This window comes from Canis aureus, chromosome 24 (assembly GCF_053574225.1).
Source record: "Canis aureus isolate CA01 chromosome 24, VMU_Caureus_v.1.0, whole genome shotgun sequence".
In the NCBI taxonomy this organism is placed as follows: Eukaryota; Metazoa; Chordata; class Mammalia; order Carnivora; family Canidae; genus Canis; species Canis aureus.
In genome coordinates, this window is record NC_135634.1 from 10,241,403 (window position 1) to 10,268,235 (window position 26,833).

Here is a 26,833-nt window from a genome sequence, read left to right on the forward strand (position 1 = left end):
GCAACTCAGAGCTAGATAGATGCTCTTACTGTTTGTAAGAAACATCAGAGACTTGGGTCCAGTTCATTTACTTAGAAGGTGGTCCCAGGAAGAGGGAGACAGGGAGGGAGACAGGAAGGAAGGCAAAGCCACTAAAGGTGAGTTACTGAGCAGGTTACTGCTGTGACAGCTGGCTCAATCCTACTGGAGGCCCCTGGGAAATAATGTATGGGTTTCACAACTGTGCTTCTGAAGGATGTGGGGCTCTTGTTCACATGGGCGGAGGCATGCCCCAGGGCACATTAAGTATCCCAGACTTCTAAACTGCACCATAAGATAATTGGCAAATTCCCACAGCTTCCAGGCGGCAGGCAAGCAGACAGCCACTCCGGCACTAGAGCCAGGACACTGGGTCTTGCTCAAGGGTATTTTGTGGCTATGCACACAGTCAAGACTACAGTCAGCTCATTTCTTGGTGTGTGCAGGACCTTTCAGCTCTCTTGAGCCTCAGTTTCTCCATGTACAAAATCAGGATGAGGATAATACCTAACTCCAAGGGCTGTTGCCAGGATAAAAGAAAATATGTTATAAAAAACACGTAACATGCCCTAACACACTTTACAAATGTAACAGATGAAACTTTAAGGTGGGAAATCAGGTTCTTTTGTCAGTAAAATGTAAAATGGCACAACCCTCCAGAGAGGAGTTCAACAATATCAAGTGAACTCACATACGTATTTGCCCTTTGAAGCAACAATCCCACTTCTAGGAATTCATTCCAAAGATAAGCGGGCAAAAATATTTTTTAAAAATATGAAGAGAAAAACACACGTAACTACTTTTTGAATACCTGAATTATTTTTAAAGATTGTATTTATTTATTCATGAGAAATACAGAGAGAGAATGAGAGGCAGAGACACAGGCAGAGGGAGGAGCAGGCTCCATGCAGGGAGCCCGATGGGGGACTCGATCCCGAGACTCCAGGATCATGCCCTGGGCCGAAGGCAGGCACTAAACTGCTGAGCCACCCAGGGATCCCCAATACCTGAATTTTTAAAAAGCAAAACCACATTGAAATAAAAACTTAACTCCATACCCTCTTGGTGGTATAGCCACACAAACAGAAACTGTACCAACAAACTTATTTTTTCAACAAACACCATTATTTTCTTGTAGATCTCTGATGGGATATAACCTAAGCACAAGAACTAAAAAACAAAAAACAAAAAACAAAAAAACCTTAAACTTATTTCAGTAAACATTGTTCTGAGATTAAGCATGCATATTATGGAATAAAGCAATTTTAGCATGGAAGAAAGGAAAGACATCTCCAAAACCACTGGGATTAAGTAAAGTCCTCATAGTTCTAAATTAAATGTATCAGTATAAATTCATGATCTATTTTATCTTAAATGAATAAATGTATAATTCCTGACTCTGACCACTGGAAAGGCAGGAAAGCCGATCTTGGTGGCTTCTAAACACTGTCTCCCACTAAAAGGAGCCTGGGCTCCTTAGAGAAATGGAAGGTAACACATCAGAGGAAGGACATGTAGGAGATAAGCCAGGACCATCTTTCCACATAAGGAAATAGAGAAACTATCAAAGACCAAGGTATCATGTCAGATGTCAACTGAAAAGGCCCCCGCTGGTAAGGGGACAGTTTAGGCACCAATAAGGATACTAAATGTAATCGATTGAAACACACAAAATGTTTTTTCATAATAATACTTAAAGAAAAACTCATTGGTTAACATTAGAGGTGTGAGGGAACCAATCCAAAACTTTAAAAAAATTGATAAATCAAGTGAAAGAATCAAGCATTTACCCTTTCCTTCCTAAATGACCCATAGTCCTGAATAACCAGAGAGTTGATGAGAGCAATTTTCTTACAGACAAATGTGTCAGCTAACAAAGTTCACCATTTTCCAACTCCTTAAAAAAAAAAAGATGGATGAATGAACAATTGGAATTTGAAATGAACATACAATAGCATTAGCATCAAGAAAATGTAATAGGAACAAATCTAACATAATATGCACAAGAACTACATGAGGAAAGCTACAAAACTCCGATGAAAGAAATCAAGGAAAATCTAAATAAATGAGAGATATTTCATGTTCACAGGTGAGAAGAATCAATATTATTAAGTCAGTTCTTCCCAGCCTGATCTATAGATTCAATGTGATCCCAATAAAAATTACAGGAGGTTATTTTGAGGATACTGGAAAACTAATCCTGAAGTTTTTGCAGAAAGGAGAAAGACCCAGAAGAGCTAACAGAGTGCAGTAGAACAAAGGACTAATAAACCCTGATTCCAAGATGCACTATAAAGCCACGGTTATCAAGATGGTGCGGTACCAGTGAGAAAGTAGGCAAATAGATCAATAAAACAGAATACAGCGTCCAGAAATAGACCCACACAAATACAGTCAGTTGATCTTTGACAGAGGTACAAAAACAATTCAGTGAAGAAAGGGGTCTTTTCCACAAATTATACTGAAGCAACTGGACATCTTTATAGAAAAGAATGAACCCAGAACTTACAACTTGCATAGAAACAAGCTCAAAATGGATTCCAGGCCTACATGTAAAATGTGGAATTATAAAACTCCTAGAAGACAACAAAGGAGAAAATTAAAATAGCCTTGGGTTTGACAATGAGGTTTTAGATATGCTCAAAGCATGATCTATGGTAGAAAAGTCAATAAGCAGGCCTTTATTAAATTAAAAACTTCTGCTCTACGACAGACATTAAGAGAATGAAAACACAAGCCACAAACTGGGACGAAATATTTGCAAAATATATCTGATAAAGGACTTGCGTCCAAAGTATATAAAGAACTCTTAAAACTCAACAATAAGAAAACAAACAACCTGCTTTAAAAATGGGCAAAAGATCTGAACAGACACCTCACCAAAGAAGAGACAGATAACAAAAGATATGAAAAGATGCTCCACATCACATCATTAGAGAATCACAAACTAAAACAACAGTGAGATTTCATTACACATCTATTAGGATGGCCCAAATCCAAAAAACTGACAAGATCAAAAGCTAGCCAGCCAATGGGACATCAGGTATCCTCATTCATAGCCAGTGGGAATGCAAAAATGGCACGACCACTGGGAAGACAGCTTGGCAGTTTCTTAGAAGGGAAGCAGATTCATACCACATGATCCAGAAAATCCTGCTTCTTGGTATTTGCCCAATTGAGTTGAAAACTTATGTCCACACAAAAGCCTGCACACAAATATTGATAGCAATTTCATTCATACTTGCCCCAAACTGGAACCTTCAGTATAAGTTAAATGAGTAAACAAACTGTGGTACATCCATACAACAGGATATTATTCAGCAATAAAAAGGAGCTATCAAACCACAGAGAGACATGGGAAAAACATAACATGTTGCTAAGTGAAAGAAGTCAATCTGAAAAGTCTATACGCTATATGATTCCAGCTAAGTGACCTTATGGAAAAGACCAAACTATGGAGACAGTATAAAGATCATTGGTCACCGGGGGTTTAGAGGTGCAGAGGTGGATAGAGAGGTGGAGCACAGAGGATTTTTAAGGCAGTGAAACTGTTCTGCATGATCCTGCAATGGTGGGTCCATGTCATTATGCCATTTGTCAAAACCATAGCATTGTACAAAGAATGCGTCTTAATGTAAATTGTGGACAAAACAAGAAAATACTGGTATTGGTTCATCAATTGTAACAAACATACCACACTAAAGCAAGATGTTCATGATAGGGAAACTGAGGAGGAGGGTGCATACGGGAACTCTCTGTACTAATTGCTCAATTATTCTGTAAATCTAAAACTACTTTAAAAAAGTCTTTTTAAAAAAAAATGGGATCGATCTAGGCAATAATCGTCAATAGCTGCCAACACACAAAAAGAGAAACAACCACACGTTATGTACCCCCTGACAGAAGAACACAGTACCACCCATAGAGTAATCTTACCCCCAAAAAATGAACCAAAAACAAAAGAAAACTTGAATCTCATCAAGCTCTTACCTCTAACTTCCAAATAGCAGAAAACAGCACTGTATTATAGGAAATTCGGAGAACAAAGGAATATATCCAACAACGACACAAGGGTGTAATCAGAAATACAGACTATAGGAAACCCTGCAGAACAGAACACAATTTCTTCAACAAATCACTTGTAAAGAAAAACAAGACAGAGATAGAAAGAACTCGTAGATGAGGAGGCTTAGGGGACAGATCAAGCAATTGCCATTTAAGGGTGTCATCTAGATCCTAGCCAAACAAGCTATAGGGAAGAAAACACAAAATCTATAATCGTACACATTTATGAGACAGTTGGAAAAAAAACGAATACTAATTGGAAATTTTATGATATTAAGGAGTTATTGTCAATATTTTCAGATGTGATAATGACATTGTGGGTTTATGTTTAAAACCAGAGAACTCTTTTAGAGGCAAATACTGAAATGCAGATATGGATGAAATCATTTGTTCATTAGAGCTTCGCTTCCAACACTGCTGCCGGGAGGAAAAAGGAACAGGAGGAGACAAAAAACAAGATTGACCGGGAGTTGGTTTTTGCTGAAAATGGGTACATGATGGCTGCAGAGAATCCTCATATCATTTCAGGGGTCTGAAAACCAACTGTTTTTGCTCTGCCGATGAGCCGAGGATGGCCTTTACATTTTTACATGTTAGAGAAAAGCTAAAAGGAGAATGTTTCATAAGATGTGAAAATGATGTGGAACTCCAAGGCCAGCGTCGGCAGGTCGAGTTCTATCAGATCACAGCAGTACCGTTGACGCCGCCGTCCGCGGCTGCCTTTGCGCCCCAACAGCCGAGGTGAGCCCTAGAGGCAAAGGAAAATATCACTGTCGGTCAAATCTCTTCTCAAAGGACTCCCCACTTTTGCCATTTGGCAAAACACACCCCATGCCTCATCTCTCCTCCTGGAAGCCTCCTGCTCTGCCACTCGGGAGGTGTCTATTACATTGTGAAATAATATTTTTCACTGAATTAATCTTGACCTTAAGTACGGCGTGGAAATTGCAACATTAGCACATATATGGCTTGGCAGCCCCGGCTGGATCCTCATATTAAATTCTCTACCCCAAGCCATTCTTTGATTATCTACACCCAGGCTGATATTCAAGCAAATGAAACTGTATATTAAAGCTCCGTACATTTTACGTGACCCATGGCAGCTGTATACTTGGAGATTGGTGGGACTTTCATGAAAGCCTGCCAATTTAGGCCCATTACTTATGATTCCGGATTCTTCCATTGCAGGTGCTCGCGCGGCTCCGGGTTATCTGCCGCGCGTTTCTGCTGAAGTCAGGCAAACCGTGCCCGGGACCCGCTAGGAGACACCGCCTCGCCCCCAGCCGCGCTCTGCGGCAGCCAGCTCCCCACCTGCGGTCTTGTCGCTCGCTCTGCGACAAGTCCGGTCCTTCAGGACCCGTCCCTGGGAAGTTAACTGGGCGGGGAAGAAAAATGCGCCTAAGGAAGGCGCCGCGGCCTGGAGGCCTCCGCACCAGCCCGCGGCCCGGCGCTCGCCCTGCCCTGCCCGCCCTGCGGTGCCCCCTGCCCTCCCCGCCCTGCCCTGCCCGCCCTGCGGTGACCCCCTGCCCTCCCCGCCCTCCCCACCCTGCCCTGCCCGCCCTGCGGTGACCCCCCTGCCCTCCCCGCCCTGCCCTGCCCACCCTGCGGTGCCCCCCCTGCCCTCCCCGCCCGCCCTGCGGTGCCCCCCCACCCCCCCAGCCCTGCGGTGACCCCCTGCCCTCCCCGCCCTCCCCGCCCTGCCCTGCCCGCCCTGCGGTGACCCCCCTGCCCTCCCCGCCCTCCCCGTCCTGCCCTGCCCGCCCTGCGGTGACCCCCTGCCCTCCCCGCCCTGCCTGCCCTGCGGTGACCCCCCTGCCCTCCCCTCCCTGCCCTGCCCGCCCTGCGGTGACCTCCTGCCCTCCCCGCCCTCCCCGCCCTGCCCAGCCCGCCCTGCGGTGACCCCCTGGCCTCCCCAGCCCGCCCTGCGGTGCCCCCCCCCCCCCCCCCCCCCCCCCCCCCCGCCCTGCAGTGCTCGACCTCCCTACGGTGCCCGCCCGCCCGGAGGAAGCCACGCGGCTCTGGGGCAGCTCCGGGCCTGCAGCGCTGCGTGAGTGCTCCTGGGGCCGAGCTGGGCCGCTGCCAGCTGCTGCCGGAGGGAACGTCGGGCAGACCTCGCGTGGGGCCCGGCACGGCCTCTGCCACCCCCTGGCAGGGCCCGTTCACCTGGCACCGCGCACGGGGCCCAAGGAACCACCTGCCCGGTTCCCTCAGCGGGTCACCCCCCGCTGGTGCCGGCTTCAGGCCTGCGCGCTGAGGGCGGCCTGCTGTGTGCCGCGTGCTTCCTTTGATCCCAAAAGCACGGGTGCGAAGGTCCCTGGCAGCTACTGGCTGGCTTGGCTCCTTGGGGAGGGAGGATGCAAAGCTCCAGCAGCCACGACCAGGTCCGGTTACCCGACAAGCCTGACTCCTAGCTTTGGTGTGTCAGAAGCCATAGTCTGTGTCTGACGCCAGCTTCCCTCAGCTGGGAAGTGGAGGAGGAGGAGGAGGACATGAAGCCCTGTGGAGCTTTGCTCAGCCTTAAGCAGACAAACACCTTTCAGGGCACAACTGGAAAGAGGCTATCCAGAAAATACCCATAGTGGCTGGATGACCATGGGGGTGGGCCCTTTTAAACGAAAAAGCCAGGAAGCAGTGAGAGACTGAAATGAGAATAAAAGTCAAAACTCTCACCATGGCCCAGGCTCTACTTCATCCAGCCTCTGTTTCCTCCTACCTCATGTCATGCCACTTTCCCTCACTCCTACCCTGTCTCATACCAGCTTGTTCAGTGGTTCAAGCATATACAGCCTCACGGCCTCAGGGCCTTTGCACATGCTGCTCCCTCTGCCTGGAACACATCATGCTCTCCTTCTGCATGGTCTACTCTCTCCTGGTCCTGACCTCCATCCTGCCTCTGCTTATAGTCCACCTCTTCTCTCCCATTAGGCCCTAGGGGAGAGCTCTCCCTGCCTGCTCCTTGCCCTCGCCCTCAGTGGGGAGTCTTAGCCTTTTTTTTTTAAGATTTTATTTATTTATTCATGAGAGACACACAGAGAGGGGCAGAGACATAGGCAGAAAGAGAAGCAGGCTCCTCACAGGGAGCCCGATGGAGAACTCGATCCCAGGACCCCGGGATCACGACCTGAGCCAAAGGCAGACACTCAACCACTGAGCTACCCAGGTGTCCCACCTTTTTTTTTTTTACTCTGTCAGAGCCCCCAGTACAACTGAATAGTTCTCATTTATTGTTCTACTTACTTATTTTTGTTTCTATCTGTCACAACTAGACTAATTCCCTTCCAGACAAATACCATGTCTGACGTATTTTCCACAGTATACCCAGACCTAGCACAGTTTCTGGACAGAGTAGGTGCTTACTAAATGTTTCCTGAATAAATGGATGACAGCTCCAGTGGTCACTACATTCAGTTTTCCTTCTTGTTCTCAGTTCCCTCTATAGATTGGCCGAGTGATATTCTCAAGGTTTGGCGGGTCATTCTGTGCGTTTTCCAAACCCTTTCATTTCCCCTCCCCTGTCCTCTTGTGTTTGGTCTTTTAGTCACGTTGACACTCATGAACAGCTTTTACCATAGATGGGCAGAAGGAGTGGTAGGGAAGGTCCTCAAAAAGACATAACTGTCAATTGACCTGTGAGCCACCTGGGCCTGGCAAGCTCCTCATCCCATTCCTTGTCCCTGGAATGTAGGCTCTGCCTGTCTTTCCCACTCCCAGGAGCTGCCCCAGGGACATAGCCTTGAGATACTGGTGTGGTGATGAGCACATCTGCACAGCACATGTGTCTGAACCCAGTTAAGGCCTCCCGATAAAGTTTTAAGGTTTGGGGGTGCTGGGATCCACTCATCTGGCTGCTGCCCACGACAAGCCTCATATGTAAGCTCCCTTTGCTTATTAAAACTGTCCCTTCTGACCTGGAGCCCATCTCTCCCTCTGTGTCCAGAGGCCAGTTTTGGATTTCACCTGGGAAGCTCCCGAGCAGCTTACAAACCAACAAGGAGTCATTTGCTTTTTTTAACTGATCCCACACAAGACTTGGTCCAACCAGAGATCTAATGATGTACTAAACTATCGTTTGGCGATTATATGTTATTTCAATTATCCATGAGATTTCTGTCCACTCAGATCAGGCAATTGTATTGGTCAGAAAAGGCTGTACAAATAGCCCCCAAATCTCAGATGCTTCAATCAACGTGGAGCCCAATATGAATGTCCTGGGTCTCACGGTCCTCCTCCAAGGAGTGACTCAAGGATCCTTCTGCTGTGTGACACTTCATCATCAACGCTTGAGGGGCAGAAGACCAGGGAAGACACCTGGACAGCCCCCCCTGCCTTTGTCAGTAGTGACACATGCAGCTTATATGCATTCACCAAGTCACACAGCCCCATAGTGACACAGGGTCTAGCATGGGGTCTGGGAGATGGAAGCTGTGGTTGGCAGCCTCCCCCAGCAACAGCTCTCACAAGGGGAGCCTGAGGGTTCCTGCCACAGCAGCAGGCCACAGACCATAGGAAAATATACACCCAACACCTTCATATCACCCGCCTCTGAGGCCCTCTTGGAAGAAACAAGTGCACTACAAAGTCCAGGGCATGGCCCACATATTGCGTGTTCCCCTGGGGCTGTACCGTGTGGTGGCCCAGCTTACGAGCACTAGTAGGGTGTTTCAGGTGCCTCCAGTTTCCCTTGTCTCCAGCTTCACTCTTCCTGGCTCTTCTCTCTAAGGCCCTGGCAAGTGATAGTGCCCTGATGGGGCCCTGCTGGCTGCCCAGCATCCCTCACTCAGTATCCTATCCTAGGCTCTACTTCCTATTTGAATGTATCCTACTGCCCAGGCCTATCAGCCCCAAGAGAGCTCCCTTTGGTAAATTATCTCTTTCTCTCCCTCTCTCTCTCTCTCTCTCCTTTCTCAACTTGGCTCATAATTGGGTGCCAGGAAGAGAGCAGTCCTCCTAGATCTACTCTTGGTCATAAAGGACAGACCATGGTATTGTAAGGACAATCTATGACTCTCAGTTCCCAAGAGGAGGGCATCAGGTCGGTCAGGTGGCAGAGACAGGGGCCTGGGGGCAAGAGCCTTTATTGTGATTTTCCCACAGGGACGGATGGGCAAGACTGGGTAAGCAGGCTTAACACTGGCCCCTTTGAATAGTTTCAGGGGGTTCTGGGGCACAGGCTGTCCCTAGTTGTCTGGTACCCAGCCCTGGGGTGATTAATTAGGATGAGGGGAGAAGTGGCCCAGGCGTGAGAGCCCGATAGATAAAGGAAATGGTTGGGATGTGGGCTCTGGATCGGTTTGGTGTGTATTTGAAAAGCATGCGCAAGGGCAAGCTGTTGACTATCTCTAGGAATTGGCTCACCCTCTAGGGGCAGCAAGGCCCCTCGGATCAAAGCATCAGAAAATAAAAGTTGTGATTAATGTACTTTCTCCAACTCATAAGCTAGTTGATGCAGTTCAGTGGATGACAGTCCCGTCTAGTGGCAAAAGCACATCTGGAGATAATAACTTGCCTTATGATCAATCAATTGATCATTTGCATGGACCCCTTCCTCTCCTTCAACCCACATCCAGTCTACCACCCAGTCCAACTGGCTCTAGCTCCAAAACAGCCCTGACCTACTTCTGAGCCAGGCCCCACCGTGCCCTGCCTGAACTACTATTGCAACAGTCCTCTCACTCCTCCTCCCACTCAGCCCCTCCATAATCTGTTGTCCACAGGGCAGCCAGAGAGGGCATTTTGCTATTGTTTTGTTTGGTCTGTTTGCGGTTTAAAATGTTCTTTCTCCATGTTGTTTCTTTTGCAGTTTAAAGCATTCTTTTGTAAATTTTTTAATAGCCATTTTCAAGCACACACAAAACAAAAGAGCACATAATATCCCCCAGCCCCAGCTAGTCACCTGGCTTTAGTACTTATCAACTCCTGGCCAGTCTTGTTGTAACTATACCCCAACCCTTCTCCCCTCTCCTCACACTACTTTACAGCAGAGGGTCTTTATAAACAAATCAGATCAAGTCACCTCCACGTTTCAAAACCTCCCACGGCTTCCCAAGGTATCCACAGGGACAGCCTGCACCCACTGTGGCACCGAAAGCCCTGCTAACCACTCCGGTGACATTTCCTCACTCTACTCCAGCCACCATGGCCCTTCTGCTCTCTGGACTCACCAGAGCATATCCTACCTCCGGGCCTTCACTCCTGCCATTCTGCTCCCTAGCACAGCCTACTGTTCTACGTCTACACGTGGCCTGCTCCACTCTGGCATTCACATCTCAACTCAGGCTCCCCATCCTCTCCGAAAGATCGTCCCAACAGGCCATCCCTGGTAGCCCCCCACCTCTAACCAGACAGTCTCCACCAAAACACTCTGCAATTAGTTCACTCATTTCAAAAAATTTGCTTGTCCTAAAATCAAAGCTTCAGGAAAGCAGAACCCTTATCCGTGTGTTCAGTGCTATTTCCCCATAAAGTGACTAGCGTATAAGAAGTACCAACCACTTGTCAAGCAAAAGCAAACAAAAAAAGAAGGAAAATGAAAAGCATTAACTTCACAGCAGTTTTTAAAATTAAACTTTTCTGGTGCATTTATAATGAAATTAATGGTTTAATTAAACCTCACTTGTTAGGAAAAATATATGTGTACAAATATATTTGCCGGGAATGGGGTGGGGGGAACAAAACCTCTTACAGTGCAAAGATACCTCCATCTGTGAAAGATCCTAAATGAGCTGAGTTCTGATTCTGCAAAAAGAGAAAGAAAAGTCTGGGATGAAATGACTATTTTTAGTCCTTAGAAGAAGCTTGGGCTTGGGGCACCTGCATGGCTCAGTGGTTGAGCCACTGCCTTCAGCTCAGGTCATGATCCTGGGGTCCTGGGATGGAGTCCCACATTGGGTTCCCGGCAGGGAGCCTGCTGCTTCCTCTGCCTGTGTCTCTGCCTCTCTCTGTGTCTCTCATGAATAAATAAATAAAATCTTTAAAAAAAAACACACACAAAAAAGATGTAGCCTGGGCTCCAGCTAACGTGAGAATGGGGAAGGGGAGGGCTTCACTGAGATGAGAATCCAGGACTCTCCTGCTCTTAATGCCACGCCACACCAGAGGGGGAAAAAAGCCTCTAAGGAGTCAAGAATAATGAATTCTGAAATAAGAAATAAAAGAAATTTAGTTCGTTTAAGAAAAGCCTCCATTGAAGGCCTTTGAGTATTTGGGGTCCTATTTGATGGAACTCAGATTCTAAGGTGAAATCACATTGTGCTTCTCAGGATTCCATAATGTGTTTTATTTTTTTTTTTATTTTTTTTTTCATAATGTGTTTTAAAACAAATATATAAAATATAATTTTAAAACATAATTATTTATTTATTTATTTATTTGAGAGAGAGCAAGTGAGAGTACAAGGAGAAGAGGGGCAGAGGGAGAGGGAGAGGAAGAAGCAGGCTCCTGGTTGAGCAGCGAGCCCGACACAGGGCTCAATCCCAGGACCCCGTGATCATGACCTGAGCTGAAGGCACACACTCAACTGACTGAGCCACCCAGGTGCCCCTGAAAACATAATTTTTATAAATCTGTGAAAACTCATTCCAAAAAAAAAAAAAAAATCCTCCTTTCTCCCCAATCCTCCACCCCCACACACTGCTGTCTACACAGCCCCTACCTACCCTCAGCCACTACCTTTCATCTAACCTGCCTTTAGAACTGGCTTTAGAACTGAGACTCTGGCTTTTCATCTGCCTGTAGAAATATTTGTGTGGAACTGGTCAGTGTTTCCAATTGTGAGTACGAATGGTGTTACACAAAAAAATGTGTAAGGGAAAAGTTTCATATTGATTACATTTGTATTCATGTGCCGCTTTCAAACTCGCTAGACAGGAATCCCTTCGCAGAACAAGGGACACACCCCAGAACCTTCCACTGTAAGCTCAGAGACCCGGCTAATGGAAAGCGGGCGGCACCTCACAGCAGCGGGGCCTCCCCTTCCTCCTCCAGCTCCCTCCAGCTTTCCAGACAGCCTGGCGGGCTGACAGTGTACCCTCAGCCTTCTCCCACACGTCCCTCGTCTCTGAGGAAAACAACAGCATTATTAATTCAGGCACTGGTAGGAATGTGCAGGGGCTGGGGCAGGCTCCTAGCACAGGAGCGCTTTGAAGATAGAGCACTGAGGCAGCCGGGGGAGCTGAAAGGCTCTTAGCCCAGCAAGAAAACCCCCCCCAAAAAAAACAAAAAAAAAAACTCATCTGGTTTCTTTAACTCCTTGGCTGGCCTCAGGCCTCCTACCTCAAGGCCTAATGCGGCTGGGCTGGTCACTGTGGGTTCTGTGAATGGCCGAAGTCTGATGACTTCATAGATATAGATATGCCCCCTCATTCTGAGCACTTTTCTGTGTGCCAGCAAAAACCCTTTCCATGATTGACTCACTTAAACCTCAAATATCTCTGTGGGGTAGGATTAATAGGGTTTTCTACTCTGTTGAGGAAACTAAGTCACAAAGAGGTAGGAAACCTACTGAGATCACACCACGAGTCAGAAGAGGAGCTGGGAATGTACCCAAAGCCATTTGACACCAGTGTCTAGCTTCTTGACCACTGGCGGATCCAGAGCCAGGACAGATAGGGATTAAAAAAAAAAAAAAAAAAAAAAGCACAGATCCACACTACCTGGGCTCAAATCCCACCTCTGCTGCTCTTTGGCTGTGTGATTTTAGCAGGTTGCTAAACCTCTGTGCATCGGGTGCTTTAAGTTTAAATTGAGAGTAATAATAGGACCTATCACATGGGATTGCGTGTGGATTGAATCAGTTACTACGCGCGAGTGTTTCATGGTGGCCTGGTATATAATGAGTGCGGTGTGTCTGTTCCAAGTCCTACAATGCCACTTCCTATTCCTGCATAAACCTGTATTGCTGGCTCCTTTCTCCACCTGCTAACGGCAGACATCTAATCCCCTGCAAACCCAAGTCAGTTATTTTGGGAAGGAGGAGGACCTTTTGGAAGAGGCCCTAGAAGATGCCACTTCATAGATACCTTCTGTTTCTTGCCATCGGGACACTGTTCGGTGACACTCACTTCCAAAGCCAACTACTTCGAAGGTGCCTAAAGCCCTGCCCCCAGAGCTAGTGGGCCCCATGGTCTCCTGAGATAATGTGGGGCCCTCCCCCACCCCTGCCAGATGGGCAACTGGGCCCCGGCACTCCTGGGCGAGCCAGTTCTGCTCTCTGAGCCCTCATTGTGCCAGAGCCATATGGGGCCAAGCCGGGCAGCCTGCCTTCAGGGCCTTGCCGAGCACTTAAGGGAATTGGCTTCCTATTTTTTTCTCACAGAATCCATGAGCTCATGGGAGGCTGGGCTGAGGGTCAGATCTGACCAGAAATTAATATTAAGTCCTCTCCAAAAGCTTGAAGCTGTCATTATCCCTCCCCCTCCCGCCTCCCCCCTCCCCCAGCCCTCCAGTCCCCACACCACCCCCATCTCCCTCAAGTCAGGGGTTCTCAAGGAGATTTAAAAGGCCTCTGGGATGCCTGGGAGGTCTGCAGTCTGAAACTGAATGTGTGCGCGGGCATTTCCTGGGAAGACTTCCACGGTTATTAGCATGTTCTCCAAAGGGGTTTACGATCCCCCAAATGTCAGGGACCCTAGCTTCCATAGGACAAGTCAATCTATTGGGTTGGGCTCTCCAAGAAAGGCCCTAAGCTGGAGTTGGGCATGCAGGCAGTAGCTGAGAAACTCCAGCGGGAGAGATGGGGGCGGGGTGGGGTGGGGGTGGGGGAAGCAGAATATGGGGGGGGGGGGGGCAGGCAGGAGAGAACCTAACCAGAAGCTGCCCACTGGGATTCTGGAGTAGAGGAGTCCTGTGCTGGGCAGAAGCGCTGGAGCCCTGGAGCACAGCGATGCTCTCATATTGGCCTGGGCAGCCTTCAGAAGTTTAGGGCCTGGTCTGACAGCTGAGGCACACTCTGAAGGAGCTGACAGCTGGAGGCTGGCTGCAGGCCACGCTCATTGTAAGTGGGGCTTGAGCTATTTGTGGAAGGGGGTCTGGGTGGTGCATCCCTGCACCCACTAGGTGCCCTGGGCAGCCACTGCACACAGTCCCTGGCTGGTCCACCTTGCAGTCCAATCAGACCTACCCAGGCAGATCCAAATCCTACAAGCGGCCCCGCCTAAGCCAGGCCAGGGGCCCCTCATCCTTGACCTATACACAGGAGCCCCAGAGACCTGGGCCCTGAACTTGACCTGAGGAGGAGAGCTAGGGAGATGCCGGGCAGGAGAAGCAAGCTGTAGAGGGAATGGATTGTATGCTTGATGGTTGTTTAAAAATTGGAGTACGTTTTCTCGTGGAAATCCTATTAGGAATGGTTTCCGGGTTTATTTGCAAAAACCTATCGAATTCACAGCGATGCTGAAGGGTCATCCTGAGGTCGGAGACCGTTAGACCCCCATCCCGAGCTGCTCTGAGCAGCGGTGCCTCCGCGGAGGACAAGGGACAGCTGCCAGCATCGGGGGCAGACGCAGTCGGGGGAAGCCCGGAGGGCAGGGGCGTCCCGGGACCGCGGCGGCGAGGGCGAGGGCGAGGGCGAGGGCGAGGGCGAGGGCGAGGGGGAGGGGGAGCGGCGGCGGCGGCGGCGGCGCACGGAGAGTCGTGGCCCACGGGGACCCCAGGTGCGGAGGGGGCCCTGCGGCGAAGGGGCGCCGTCCGAGCAGGGAGGCTGGGCCGCCCCTTTCCTCCGCGGGCGTCCCGCCGGCCCTCAGCCCAGGCCCACCTTCCATCGCCCTCCGGGAAAGGCGCGGCCGGGCGGAGGAGCGCCCCGTAACCTCCGTAACCTCCGGCTTCTCCTCCCCGAGCGCCCGCAGCGCCAGAGCGCGCCCGGCGGGGGCGGGGAGCGGGGAACGTTCTGGAAGCGGCCACTAGAGGGCGCGTCCGCCCTTCCCTACCCCCGGAGCGGGCGCCAGAGAGGGCGCGGGAGGCCCGCTCCCCTTCCCCTTGCCCCCTGCTGGGAAGGCTGCGCCCCAGGTGCCCTCCTGCAGGGGCGAGCTCCAGGCTGCTATTAAAGGGAACGGCTTGCTTATCCTCTAACGTGAAGACGCTTCCACAAGGCATCACTTAAACACGCCTAATGTGATCCGAGTGGGAAAACATCTGAAGGATAGAATGTAGAGTTGTCAGCATTTAAAAACATCAGACCACCCACCGGGGCCTCTGTGGTGTGTGTAGACTGGTCCTGGGGAAGGCCTCAAGTGTGCCTGTATGCCGCGGGGTGCTGTCCCCTCTCCAGACAGGCTGAAGGCTGGGGCTTGCCCAGGTGTGGTGCCCGTGGACTCCAGACACCGCGGGTAATCTGGCTTCATACTAATTTTTCTCACTGGCCCCACATGGACACTCATATTAATCCAGACGCTGGTTACAATGTGGGAGTTGAAGAAACAAGGCCACTGGTGGTATTTTCGATCCTGTCTACCTTACGCGTCGGGCAGATTCTGGAAGGTGCCATTGTCTGGACCAAAGTAGGTCCACATTGAATAAGTATGTTCCGGGTGTGGGGTGTTCAGAAGCCGGTGACACACCAAGAAAAGGGGACCTGAAATCTTAAGCACGATCCACTGTTGTGAATTCTGAACTGCTGGAGGGGATGGCCAGACCCAGGGTGCTGTACGTGATACAGAGAGCTACCTCCGAAAGGCCCTCAGGAAAAATGCCCATCTCTCCTTGGTTCCAGAAATAGTGATTTCCTAAGCAGTGGATCTGCTTTAATTTCAACACTCATATGTTTCCCCTTTTCCCTTCCTCCTGGTCCCAGCTTGTAACTCTTTGAAAGGAAGCATACCAACTTGCACCCTCAACTTTGTGTATTTCCTCACCCCACTCCTGGTTCCTTGTTAGGTCTCCACTCTTCCCGCTGCTTTCTCTCTTGCTCTGGTTTTCAGTGTGTATTAAGCTTATATTTTGTTTCTTCTTTGTCAACCACCTTAAATCCTTCATGGATTTAAGCAAACTGCAAATAAAACAGACATCAGATACATTCTTTCTGTGGCACAGCATTAGGCCAAAGGGCTCATGGATATTTGGTACCTGTGACCCTATGCAGAAAAGGAGGATTTTAAAGTTCTGTGCCAGACTGCCTGAGTGGTGACATTTGCCAATACTATCTACTCCCTGTCACCCTTAATTTTGCTTAATCTGTGATTTGGACACCTCCAAGCTGTGTCTTCTAGACTCTTCTCCTTTGTATGTGATACACAAAGCCTTCTTTTTCAGATTTTCTAATTTCATAAAGGGTATTCTAACTTCTCACGTAAGCCACAGATATTTTTTAAATTTTTTTTAAATTTTAAATTGGTTTACAAATTTAAACCTTTTTTCTCTCAGAAGACTTAAGTACTGCAAACCAGTGATATCGTTTCACCAAACTTGCTGGCACCTTTGAAACATACGAAGAAACAAAGAAGAAGTCATGGCGGGTTGACTCAAAAACTCAGATATCCCCAAAGCAATATACTCTTTTGGTGCCGTTGCTATTACAAGTAGTGATACACTATTTGAAGGCCTCAATTTAGGAATCTCAAAGATTTCACGCCAAATCAGAACACTGTTATGTGCTCAACACTATTTGTTAAATGAATAAAGAAGTTAACACAACCCAACCAAGCCGCTAGGGAAGAATGGGTGAATTGCCTAGGTCGGGCCTTGGTGGTTCCATTACTTGGGTCCTCAAGTGGGATTGACCAACTTTCAAAGATGTGAGGATTTGCGGAACTGCTGTTGCTGTGGTTTTCTCAAGGAGGAAGGGACCGGGCTGGAAAAGGCTGATCCCTGGAAAAGGCAGCTCTGAAGGAGAAAGACTTGTGGACAAGGAAAGCTTTGGGGAAATGCCTGGAATGTCATTTTTTTTTTTTAATAAAATGACTCCTTTCCTTCTCTGCACCCCCGCCTTGCCTCCCTCAAGTATTAGCAACTTGCCACATGAATGCCAACAATGAAACCCCAACATCCTGATCCCACAGCCCCTTCTTTCCAAGCTTATTTCTAAATGTTTGTCCTGAGAGGTTTTTTTTTTATTTTAAATTTTTATTTATTTATTTATTTAGGTTTTTCGTTTCTGAGGATTTTATGTCATTGGCCAGGCCTAAAAGTTTAAAAGAACAAAGAGGGTAATTAGTCTGCGGGTTTGGGCTGTGTAAACAACTGATTTCTCTAATTCAGGTCAAAGGCCGGACTTAGCAAGAACACACATTTTCATGGAAAAATGCATTTTCTATTAGGAAATTTCACCAGTGGTATTTTTTTTCAACCCCACGGATGTGTCTCATTCTCTCTGGCTCCTGTTTCTTTTGCTTTTGCTTTGACTCCTTTTTTTAGGACTTTGAAACACACCAGTGTTGTGGGGCCAGGCTTTACAAGAAGCAGACAGTGTTTGGTAAGGGGGCCTCTCGGCAAGCTGGAAACATTTACTTTCCTAACCAGCTTCCCTCCCTGCCAAGGAATCAACGAGCCTGGGGAAATGCTTTCCCTACTATGTTTACAGAGCACTAAATTTTCAAAGTCATTAATCCCCTTCATAAAGAAAGGGCCTAATGCAGTTGTCTATTACTCACTGAGATAGCAGTTACAACCCTGAAAGATCCAGAAAGCAATAAGGAGCCTAAATTGAAGTGGCTGTGGGGTGAAGGCACAACAAAATCGGTCCTCTTTTTTCGCTGTCAGATTTCTCCAGCAGTGAAGGGAAATATTTTGAATATCTCAATCGCTACCTCACACATTTGTTTATTTTGTTTTCCTTTTCAGAACATTGGGAAGTGTGTAGACACAGACCCATTCTTCCTCCATGTGTGTGTTTTTCAAAGGAAAGCTTCTTTGTCCAGAAGGGTCAGGATAACTGTGTCCAGTGAGGAAGCACCCAGTGTAGGGGGGGGGCAGGATCTCAGCCCCCAGAGGCCAGCGCCAGGGCTGAGGGGCTGGCTGGTGTGCCAGGAGGTCCAGTGCTCAAATGACTCCTTGGAATCCAGGCTTCAGGGGAGCCTATTAACACTTTCAGGGCCTTAACCCTGCAGTGACCCCCGCCCCCAGCCTCCCACCCCTGCTTGTCTACCTCCGGGCAAGCCCAGGTCACCTAGTCTGGGCTCTGGGGAAAGGAGAGGGGACACTGTTCCTGGTCAGGGCACAGCTCCCTGCCCCGCCCTGTTCCCGGGGCCTTAGAGGGGCCCTCCACAACTCCACAATGGAGTCCAGGGAAGACTCCTATTGGCCTCAGTGTAGATTTGTTTTCTAGAGAATGCCCCAAGACTCCAAATGGCTATAAGGAGTGTCCCTGTGGCCAGCGGAGAATCCAAAGGAAGGAGTGTTGGCAGGGAAAGCAGCCGTTTTCAAAATATGGCCCGCAGACCTCTGGCATCAAAATCACCCACAAAGCTTGTTAAAAATGCAGACTCTCCCCCACCACCCCTGCCACCAGCACTGCCCCCCTACAGACTCAGAATTTCTCCGGAGGGGGAGGGGATGGCAGGGAGGACCAGGGCTCCCTCCAGGCCCCTGAGATTTGCAGCCCTCCTGGCCTCTCCTGATGGTCCCAGAAGACTCTCCCTCCAGGTGCGGGAGCTGCTGGGCTCCCATGGGAGGGGACACTGCCTGGAGGCAACAGGGGACCCCAAGGCACCGTTTCCCCACGGAGCGGCCGGCAGACTGTACCCACCAGCCTCCCGGACTCTGACACCTTCTTGCGTGCATCGGCGTTTTCACCTCAGTGCTCCTGGGTAGAATCCAAGAGAGAATTAGTCTCTCGCTTGAGAGCGTGGATTTCAGTTACCCTGGAGATGGCTTTCGTCCCCCTGGCTGCCTGTCTGGCATGCGGGTCTGGCCCTATCCTTTTCACATTCCTAGAGAGACACTGCATGAGCCATACTCGGTGGAAGAAATTTATAGACAGGCACAGGGATCAAGGCTGCCTTTAGCGAAAGGAATTCCCCACCTCTGACTATCACAAGAAGCCAGGGCATGTGGGCCACTGGAGCCCACTTCCTCGGGGAGCCTTTCAAAGATGCTGGGAAAGATCTTTTGTGCAGGTTTGCCTCTGTGTCATGCCTTTAAGAGGCAAGGAGCCAAGAGCTAGACCCTGGCCATGCCTTTGATGGCTGTGTGACCTTGAGTACATCACTGTCTCTGAGCCACAGAAGGTCTTATCTGTAAAACAGAAAAAAAATTATAGTCCTAAAGTTCCTGCAACATCAGTGACATGAAAGCTCATACCAGGTGCTTAGCCTGTGCTTAACCATATCTATCCCCTGACCCCGACTTCCTGCCTGTCCCTAACATTCTTACTACGTGGCCACACCAGGGACTTAGGTGTGGACCTGGACGCTCAGAGAACTGGGACCAGGAAACCATTCTGACTGCCTAAGATTGACAAGTGCTCTGTCATGCTTGATATTCCTGAGTTTGAGTGAAGATCATCATTGTTAGTTTCTGAAAGCAACAGCTTGCCCAACCTGATGACGATGAGACCTCCCATCAAGACGTATGCTCCACCAAGCTAGGGATGGGTGATGCCAAAGCTATCTTGCTTCTGGGACTTTCTTCTGAGCCCCACCATGCCGGAGTGACTCTGAGAGTGGTAAATATTTAAGCACCTGTCTTGTAGAACTGTCGTGGATCTGGACACATCAAGAGCCATGAAGCAACAAATCGACACCTGCCTAAGTGTCCCAGCTTTGAGTGATGCTGCTATGGGGCTACCAAGAGCTGATAGATAGCAGAATTCTGTGGCCTATTCATGGTCTTGGAAACAAATTCTTGAATTGGGAGAAATAGAAAGCAACTGAAATTAAAGCTCTCCTTGGACAGTGTTTCTCAGTGAAAGGAATTGGCACATTTCTTGTGTGCCCATTAAGCTCCAGGCACGAGGCTAGAAACTTTACATATATTGAACCTTTTAAACCTTACAACAGCCACCAAAGGGACTATTATTGTCACCAAGAAGCAGAGGCTCAGAGAGGTTAAATTATCTCCTCAGAGTTTTACAGCTACTCGGTGTCAGAATGAGGGGATGGAGGCAGGGATGGGAAGTGTGATTATGGAGAAAGGGGACCAGTGACACTCTATTGAACCCTGAAACCTTGCCAGGAGTAGCATGCTCTCAGACTCTCAGAGACTGGGTATCTGCTTCACTGAGGTCGATGCTAACCCACTTCCTGATGCTTCATGGATGCCCACTGGGTCAATCAGCTCTTTCTTATCTTTTAAGACTCAAGGGAATGGAAAGACATCAGAGACAAAGCAAACAGATGCAGGATTAAGATGGTATGCCACCTGCAGTGAACAGAGCCCAGGAATCCACATTATGAGAGGGAGCCCACTCCACCTTCAACTTCGACCCCCTCCCATTTGCACTCTCCCTCTGCTTCTCACACAGAACTCCAGGTCCACCAACCACAGCAGGCCCTTCCACCCTCTGTTCCCTGGATCGTTCCCTACATTTACATCCAGCAGCTCCTTCTTAACACCTCCCCAGACTCCACCAGAAGACTGGCACCACCTGCTCGTTCTCACCTGGGCCCTACTCTTTCTGTGCGGCATCATAATTGTACGTTCATACATTTTGCCCTTGTGTGAACAGTGAGCTGTTCAGAGGCTGGATCTCCCATTCCCATTTGTGGCCTGCCCTGGGATGTTGTCCATGGCTTGGCACATGGAAGGCATGCTGCAAATACTAACTGGTAGACTGAATGAATGGAGAGGGGCCTGGGAATAGAAACTTTGTGTCTCCGATACATATTCTAGGACAGGAGCATCTATCTGGTCATTGTTTTCATTGCAACCTGAGTGCAGTACATTCTCATTCAGAGATCGTCAGCCTGACAGCAAACAAGGCTTCACTGCCTCATGGAGGGCTCCTAAGGAATAACCAGTAACTAAACAATGATCGAATGCTCACAAGATCATAGAAAAATGAGAATAAGAGAGCCTCAAGAATTCAAAGACAATAAACAACACTGGAAAACTGTATTTTTAAATTTCCAAGCAAGCAGTTTAGTAGATACCAGGACAATTCATTTCACTTTTGTAAGAATCACTTCAACAACTAAAAAGTGTTCATTGAGCACCTCCCAAGTGCTTGATGCTATGGGGGAGAAATTATTAAGATCTTTTCCATACAAAGTGCTTTATGGTCCTCAGCACATTTCACAGAATTGCTTCTATCTTTCTCAGTGTCTTCACTAGGTAGGCTGAATGATGGCTGGGGAAGATGCCCAGGCTCTAAACCCTGGAACCTGTGAATATGTGACTTCACAAGGTAAAAGAGACTTTGCAGATGTGATTGGGGGAAATGGTCCAGAGATGGGGAGATAATCCTGCTTATCTGGGTGGACTCAGCGTCATCACCAGGGTCCTTATAAGGGAGAAAGAGAACGGCCAGAGTCTATCGTAGGTGAGACAAGTGAAGCAAATGGTTGGGGCCATGTGGCCAGGAGCCAAAGAATTTGGGCAGCCTCCAGAAGCTGACAAAGTAAGGATTCTCTCCCAGAACATCCAGAAGGAATGCAGCCCCACTGACACCTCGATTTTAGACTTTTAGATTTGTGGTCATTTATTACTGACACATAGGGAAATTAATACACACATCGTTACAGTGGAGAGAGTGGTCGTCCTTACTTCGTGGGCTGTGCTGCTAGGTAACAGGTGAAGAAGGTCCAGAACAGTGCCAGGTGCATGGATGTTTTGTTAGTTGTCATTATCACAGAATTATTATTTTATTGCTATTTATTTGGAGGCAGGAGAGGCAGGCCAATGGGTGAGTGTGGAGAGCAGCCACAGAAACCCAGAAGGTGAGGATAGCAGGCTAGGCAAAGAAAGTCATGCAGGGCCTTGTGAGCTAGTCCCAGTCAACTAGGAGGGTATCTGGGGAGCCTGCTAAAGGGTCTTTTTTAAAAAAAAAAAAAAAAAGATTTTATTTATTTATTCATGAGAGACACAGACAGAGAGAGACAGAGGCAGAGAGGCAGAGACACAGGTAGAGGGAGAAGCAGGCTCCATGCAGGGAACCCGATGTGGGACTCGATCGTGGAACTGCAGGATCATGCCCTGAGCCAAAGGCAGACACTCAATCACTGAGCCACCCAGGCATCCCAAGGGTCTTTGAGTAATAGAATGAAATCAGTATCTTAGAACTACTAATAGATCTATGAGGCTGGGACTTACCTCGATGACTCCACTGTGGTACATGGTCTATTGCTATTTGTTGAACTGAATTGAGATTTGTAGGATCGCTTGGGAAGAATGGCGAAATCTGGCTTCTCATCTAAATCCTACTTGCTCAGGGTGCGTGGGTGGTTCAGTGGTTGAGCATTTGCCTTTGGCTCAGGTCGCAATCGTGCGTTGGGCTCCCTGTGCTTCTCCCTCTGCCTAGGTCTCTGCTTCTCTCTGTGTCTCTCATGAATAAATAAATAAATAAATAAATAAATAAATAAATAAATAAATCCTACTTGCTTATTCCTCGTTGGAGGCGGAAGCTAATGGTTGCCTACCTCCACAACGACCATGAGCCCTAATATTTGCAGAAGGTTAAAAAGTCATCCCAGATTGAAATTTGCTCATTGTCTTTGACCTTTCCTGGTATATATTAAATGTTTTGCTAAGTGCAGATTGAAATGACGCTTTTTAGCTCCTATTTTATATCTGAGTATTGACTATTTATAACTGAGTGCAACTGAGTATTGACTCAGTTATAAAACAGGAGCCAAAAATGTGATTTCAGTGCCAGATTCTGATGGTAAGAAGCAAAGTCTTCTCTGGCTTCTAAGCCTTCACACAGTAGGACTGCTGCCCGCACCATCCCTGCATGCTGGGAGTTGCTGAATGGAATGGGTAGCTTGGCTGCCAAAACATGCCAAATATTGTGCACCAGAAATAATAACAACAACACGAGGGTAGAATGCTAAGAAACTATTAGCAAGTATAATAGCAAACACAACTAGGGCGAAGTGAAGAGACACTGATTCAGATAAGCAAATGATGGTGGAGACACACTAGCCTGGAGAACTACTGGAGCGGAGACTCAAGTTCAAACAGAACCTTCCAGCCACTTTTGCTACAAGCTCCTCTCTGACATGTTAGCTACTTTCTCATCAACAGATAGTGGATTCTTTTTTCTCCAGGAGGTGGGGACGACCACCAGCAGCTTCCAGGCTCTTCTCCCCCTTCCCAATAAGGAACACCTCTCTGCCACCAGCTGTCATTCTGATAAATCTCAGGGATGGACTGTCTCCAATGTCCTCCCATCAAGGGGACTGAGGCCAGGGAGGCAAAGTCACAGAAAGGGATGACAGTCCCCTTGTGGTCCATGTGGCTGGAGTCAGGCAAAAGGTAGTGTCATCACAGAAGGGCTTGCATAGCAAGAACAATAGTAAGGAACCATCCCGGGCTAAGCACAAACTTTAGGATCTCACAGCAGCTTGTGGTGAAGTTTGGCCTGGGAACGTTCTCTTATCTTTCCAGGTCATCTTGTCTGGCTTCTGATTATGTGCCTCTGATTCCTGCCAGCCAAGAGACCTCACTTATCTGTCCGCCTCTTGGAGTTGGTCTGGGCTCTCTCTCCACACATCTCCTCCACAATGGGTCTTCTGAAATTCCTGATCTCTATAGTTAAAAGTTCAACGTTTCCATCAAGTTAACATTATTTCAGGCAGCAATGACAGAGACGTATAAAGACCTAACATTCTTGTCAAAGATTCGTGAGAACCTACAGCTTCAAAATGTAAGGCAGCAGTGAAATCAGATTAGGTTGGATTTGACTGTTCATCAGAAGTGGTCAGACTCTTCTCCTAATGACTATGAATCTGACATGAGCGGCAAAAGCTCAATGACCAATCAAGTCATTGGTCATTGTTCTCACAGGTGATTGAACCTTAGCTGAGGACGATCTCACTTGTTGAGAAAAAGGCCTCACCGGGATAAAATGTTGACTTTATTTAGGGATGGTACAATTTTATCTGTACCTGCTATATTCCACTATTGATACTACCACCCTGCCCTGCTGGTTACAATTGTTTTAAATCCTCTGGCACCACTGATTGATCCCTAATTGACCCCAGATGCCTGAGCATCAGGAGCTAGCCCTGATTTGCTTGTCACTGGCCCCCACAGCCAGCACTGGCTTTCTGTGCCTGTGTCATCTGCTGTATGCCACTGAGCTCAGCCTGGAAGGCTACTCCTCTAACTGTGAGTCAGCCAAGCCCACAGCCAAGCTCCCCAAGGAAACTCAGCAAACAATAGAATCTGCCTGTAGCTAAAATATGTATTTTGTTTCTTATGTGAAGCTAGTTAGAACAGAAGCCTTAATTTTCTGGTTATTTGGCCAATAGAAATCCCATCAGTCCTTGATTATCAGATAGCTGGCAGTTATTGCCTGGGCTAGTTATAACTTAAAGAAATGTTTGGGGTGCCTGGCTGGCTCTGCCTGGTAGAGCATCCAACTCTCCATCTCAAGGTCATGAGTTCAGGCCCCACATTGGGTGTGGGGCCTACAAAGAAAAGGAAGGAAGGAAGAAAAAAGAAAGAAGAAAAGAAAGAAAGAAGAAAGAAAGAAAGAAAGAAAGAAAGAAAGAAAGAAAGAAAGAAAGAAAGAAAGAAAGAAAGGAAGAAAGAAAGAAGAAAGAAAGAAAGAAAGGTGCCTGGATGGCTCAGTGGTTGAGCTTCTACCTTTGGCTCAGGTCATGATCCCGGGGTTCTGGGATTGAGTCCCAAATCGGGCTCCTCGCAGGGAACCTGCTTCTCCCTCTGCCTGTGTCTCTGCTTCTTTCTGTGTGTCTCTTTTAAAAGAAAGAAAGAAATGTTGAAAGTAGATTCACTGCACTCAGAGATAAACTCTATCCCTTTGTCTTCGGGATACACCCTGAGCCTTAGCCAGCTGGCTTTGAAAGTGTCACATGCATGAATGGGTGCCTGGCTGAGCAGAGCTCCCTCACCTCCCCCGCCCCTGATGATAGGTGGCTCCAGGTGTCATCCTGATGCAGGGAGAAAAATAGTGAGTTAATGCATTGAGAACTGACCCCTGCATGCGAGAGCACACCAGCTGGGTCTGTTGGAGCAGGCTGGGGCTTCAGGAAGCTACATTAGGTATGAGACTTCAAGCAGCACTGGTTTGGAGGTGCATTGGCAGCCTGGAGGAGAATGCATTTAAACCCCACTCTAAAACAACAGAGCCTTGAGGCCAGTGGTTTATTGGGTGTCTCCAGTAAAGATGCAGAGCCCAAAGCCTCCCCGAGGAATCCCTAGCACAGTAACACAGCACACATGTATCTGGCCACATTTGCAGTTTTAAGCACTTAGGAATATCCAGAGAAGGGGCCTGTGTGCCTTTCCAAGCATCATGCTGGCCTGCCTCTGAAATCAAAGCTGTATGGTCGGATTCAGAGAGCAGAGGGAGTGGTGCTGAGCCAGGAGAAGCATTAACGGCTTGGGACGAAATAGCTCCATGACTACAGACAAAAGTATGCTTTTTCTTAAACCACGAACCTGGAATTTGCCCTCTGATGATGATTACAGGCCAAATCAACACTCGAGTGATGGAAACCAGGCCCACACTTTGCTCATGGTGTCCAGGCTGGGACAGCTGTGGCCTAATGAGATCCAGAAGCCCTACCGTGCTCACTGGCAGGTCCTCACGGGAGGGGGCACCCAGGAGCTGTTCTGAAGGGCTCCTTGCCCAGCTTGGGGGGCTCAGCAGGTGTGCACCAGAGCCAACCCTGTCCCACACATTGACCCCTTGCTAGGGTGACAGGAAGGGGCCGTGGGGTCAGAGCATTGGGACAGAGCTATTCCCAGATCTACTCCCCAGCTCAAGCCATGACCTATCTGCCTCCAAATCTCTCATTATCACACTAACGACATCTGAAAATGCAGGTAAAGTTTGCTCTCTTTGCACTTGGTGGAAATGATGTTACTATTTGATACATAATGAAGCCCCACGATAATGCACTCACAATAACATAAGATCGGATGAATATACAGTGAAGGGGACTGGCCCCTGCCCCCGGTCATTCAACCTACCCCATTATAACACAAGGCCACATTTTATGGGACTGAATTCTGGGGGACCTACTTAGGAATTTACTATATTTGTTTAGTAACCCAAATCCACATAGAGATATGCCAAGCATGCAGAATCCCCCTCCCACCTGCTGCCAGGGCCACTTTGGTAAGAGAAAGCCCTGGTGAGATGCTGCTGTCAAGGACATCTATACCTTAAGGAGTGGGCATTTTTAATGCCCGTGGGTCACTGTCATCTCTCAGTGCCCTCCCCCAGGTGGAGGCTCAACAGTTAAAGGGGCGCACATGGTCCTGGTAATGATGTTAGTCCCTCAGAGAGCTGAAGGGTAGAAAGATGGCTTAACAGATCCTTTTGTAGTTCATAAACAAGATGATCGGGTGTTCACACCATCATGTGACACGTGCCTCCCTCAAACCTTGTTATGACCTCAGCACATTACCCGTCTGATGTGAACTCGGAGGGGGGAAAAAAGGTGGCTTAACAGAGAAGTAAGGGCAAAATCTTTGCCCTGGTCCGCACAGGATAGCAGATCCAGACTTGCGCTTGTTAATAAGCTGCCTCCTCACACAGCTCTGGGGAAGGAAATTTGGCTGATAATTAATTCTCCACCATTCTGGATAGTATGTGAGGAGGCAAAGCACCAGATCCAGCTGTTCCTTCCAGTGTTATCTTTCCTATCACCATTACTGGAGCCACTGGTCCTGAGAGATGAAGCATTCTTGA

At 48.2% G+C, this 26,833-nt stretch overlaps 2 long non-coding RNA genes and 1 other non-coding gene across 3 annotated transcripts; 1 reads left to right on the top strand and 2 right to left on the bottom strand.

Annotated features, from left to right (window-relative positions):
• Window positions 1-834: 834 nt before the first annotated feature.
• On the bottom strand, window positions 835-5,405 carry LOC144295751 (uncharacterized). The gene is made up of 2 exons (XR_013362847.1): window positions 5,166-5,405; window positions 835-4,831 (listed from the first exon to the last, which is right to left on the bottom strand). It is a non-coding gene; the product is annotated as an uncharacterized LOC144295751 (long non-coding RNA).
• Window positions 5,406-18,967: 13,562 nt separating this feature from the next.
• LOC144295750 (uncharacterized) lies at window positions 18,968-24,871 on the bottom strand. Its single transcript, XR_013362846.1, has 2 exons — window positions 24,760-24,871; window positions 18,968-19,245 (listed from the first exon to the last, which is right to left on the bottom strand). It is a non-coding gene; the product is annotated as an uncharacterized LOC144295750 (long non-coding RNA).
• A 1,584-nt stretch (window positions 24,872-26,455) lies between these two features.
• Window positions 26,456-26,559, top strand: LOC144296631 (small nucleolar RNA U13). Its single transcript, XR_013363656.1, has one exon. It is a non-coding gene; the product is annotated as a small nucleolar RNA U13 (small nucleolar RNA).
• Window positions 26,560-26,833: the final 274 nt, after the last annotated feature.